Source organism: Scyliorhinus torazame, chromosome 17 (assembly GCF_047496885.1).
Source record: "Scyliorhinus torazame isolate Kashiwa2021f chromosome 17, sScyTor2.1, whole genome shotgun sequence".
Classification (NCBI taxonomy): domain Eukaryota; kingdom Metazoa; phylum Chordata; class Chondrichthyes; order Carcharhiniformes; family Scyliorhinidae; genus Scyliorhinus; species Scyliorhinus torazame.
The window spans coordinates 116,567,843-116,570,818 of record NC_092723.1 but is presented as its reverse complement, the minus strand read 5'-3'; the positions used below and the strand labels follow the sequence as shown (position 1 = coordinate 116,570,818).

Below are 2,976 nucleotides of genomic sequence, written 5' to 3'. Positions count from 1 at the left end.
GTTAACACGGGAGCGGCAATCAGAACTTAGTTAGTGGGTGAATTGGCTCACCTGTGAAAGCTCAGTAATGTTAATTGGGGCAGCACGGTAGCCTTGTGGATAGCACAATTGCTTCACAGCTCCAGGGTCCCAGGTTCGATTCCGGCTTGGGTCACTGTCTGTGCGGAGTCTGCACATCCTCCCCGTGTGTGCGTGGGTTTCCTCCGGGTGCTCCGGTTTCCTCCCACAGTCCAAAGATGTGCAGGTTAGGTGGATTGGCCATGATAAATTGCCCTTAGTGTCCAAAATTGCCCTTAGTGTTGGGTGGGGTTACTGGGTTATGGGGATAGGGTGGCGGTGTTGACCTTGGGTAGGGTGCTCTTTCCAAGAGCTGGTGCAGACTCGATGGGCCAAATGGCCTCCTTCTGCACTGTAAATTCTATGATAATTACTCCGGCATATCCTAGAGACAGCTAAAGATAGGAAATGGTATCATTAAGGTTCGCAGTCATCACTGTTCTTCCCCCCTCTGGTAACGTTAAAGCAGACGCCCTAGTGAAGGCAGGTTCCAGACGGTCATAATATACACCAGTATATCATGGTGCAGACACACACACTGATGGACACACAGTGGGACCAATCAATACACACAACACCGCAGCCAATCACCAGTTACAGCACACGCACTATAAAGACAGAGGGCATCAGAGTTCCCGCTCATTCGAGCTGCAGCGAGCTAGCAGGACAGACATTCACCATGTGCTGAGTGCATCGACTGGTTAGGACAAGGCAAAGGTCTTTAGTTAAATTTAGTATCGTGTTAACCCACAATGAGAGTATGTTAAACTGGTAAAGACTCAATAAAATAGTGTTGCACTATTTCAAGTGTTGGTGACCTGTATGTGGGATCCAGAGCACCCAACACAACACAGACATTGTTACTTTTGGACCCCCCCCCCCCCGAGAGCACCCCAGTACACGTGGTTCAGGTCTCACAGACCAACATTCAGGATCTAGCGAAAGCCCAAAAAGACGATGAAAAGCTCAGGGAAGTTTTAAAAGTAACATTCCCAGCCCCGTATGATAAGTTTAAGAACACAATCACCACACATGACGGTGTGATTTTGAAAGAAGGCATTTATGTAGTTCCCAGCCAGGACAGGAACCAGATTATTTGTCAGTTCCATGACAATCATAGACACCAAGGCATTGAACCCACCCTAACCCATTCAGACCTCTTGCTGGTGGCCTGATTTAAAAGCCGATGTTACTCACTATATTGAAAATTGTTTGATCTGTGCCCAGAACAATCCGGACAGATATGCAAGAAAGGCTCAGCTTAGTCACACCCGCCCCGTTAATGGCCCCTGGACGAATTTGCAGATAGATTACACAGGACCCCTACCCCACTGCAGAAAAGGTTTTAAGTATGTGTTGGTGGTCATCGATACCTTCACAAAATGGGTGGAAGCTTTTCCATCCAGGACGAATACGGGCAAAACAACAGCTAAAATCCTAACACAGCACATCTTCACAAGGTGGGGCCTTCCACGCAGTAAAGAGTCCGATTAAGGCTCCCATTTTACAGGACGAGTAATGAAAAAGGTCCTCACAATTTTTGGAATAAGGCAGACGTTTCACATAGCCTACCACCCCCAGTCAAGCGGCACTGTAGAGAGGATGAACAGAACTCTAAAAGCCACTCTCAGGAAAATGGTGCAACAGAACAACAGCACCTGAGATTCAGTTCTCCCATTTGCTTTAATGTTCTTACGAAACACGGTATCCACGTCCACAGGATACACAACCCACACCCTCATGACCGGACGCCCCAGGAAAGGGACAGAGTATTTATTAGGACTGGATTTGGCCAGCCCCACAGTCACCGCCCTCAAGCATGAAAATGCTGTACAGCAGTTTCTTGAGAACATAAAGGCAGCCCAGCTCGCAGCAGCTGTGAGACTTGGGACCAGGAGGAAACAAAGCAAGGCTTGTTTCGATAAAACGGTACATGTCACCGAGTTTGTAGTAGGGCAGCAAGTGATGCTTTCCCTGTACAACCCTAGTTCATTCCTTTCCCCCAAATTTTCCGGACCGTACTCCATTTCGGACAAACTCAGCCCCTCGGTGTACAAGATCACATATCTCAATGACAAGTCTGCGTGGTTTCACATAAAGCAGCTTAAGATCGCTTCTCGGCCTTTTGGCTAAGATCAAGTGTCTGTAGATTGAGCCTTTGGGTTCAGATCTGGTATGTCTCTCTTGTGGGGACCATAAATTCGATTCAATTTGAATTAGTTTTTTGGAGCAGGCGAGGAGCTGGATGAGGGGTTCGCCCCTGACCCACACTCTGAGCCCTGGCATGGCAACTCAGAAAAGGAAAAAAATGTTTTTTAAAAATAAATAAATAAATAAACCAGCTTAAGGTTTATGGCTCACAGAACAACCATGAACACCACATCTCGCTCGCAGCAGCAGATGAGCACACCCTGCCCACAGATGACGGATTCCTCCTCTCCCCCAGTCAGTCCAGCCCGTCCTCAGGCACATCTTCAACTCCACCCCCAGAGGCACGACTCCGCCTCCCCCTTCCTTCAACCAGCAGCGACAGCGACCGTGATAGCGATAGCAATGACGACAGCCACAATACACCACATTATGATTATACCCCAGCACCAGGCCCCACTCCCAGCGAATCCGAGCATGATTCCAGTGACCCCTTCAAAATCACATACATCAAAGCCCCTGAGCCAGACCCACCGCCCGACGATTACGGATTAAAACCTAGTAGCTCCAACCTCGACACACGATTCTGGCACCGAGGCAATTCAGGCTCATCCGGAATGATGAGATGGACCCCAATTTGCCCCAAGCAGCTTTAGCCAAACTACACCAGTCAAGAGTATGGCAGCTGGGAGAAGATGATGACATAGAGTCTGACTTTCACCAAACTAATCCCTTTGCGACCCTGTTCACTACTAAGCAATGAGGTGTTCA

The 2,976-nt window shown here is 48.5% G+C and overlaps 1 non-coding gene across 1 annotated transcript; it reads left to right on the top strand.

Moving 5' to 3' along the window:
- The first annotated feature begins 2,166 nt into the window (after positions 1-2,166).
- LOC140394642 (U2 spliceosomal RNA) lies at positions 2,167-2,361 on the top strand. Its single transcript, XR_011935943.1, has one exon. It is a non-coding gene; the product is annotated as a U2 spliceosomal RNA (small nuclear RNA).
- Positions 2,362-2,976: the final 615 nt, after the last annotated feature.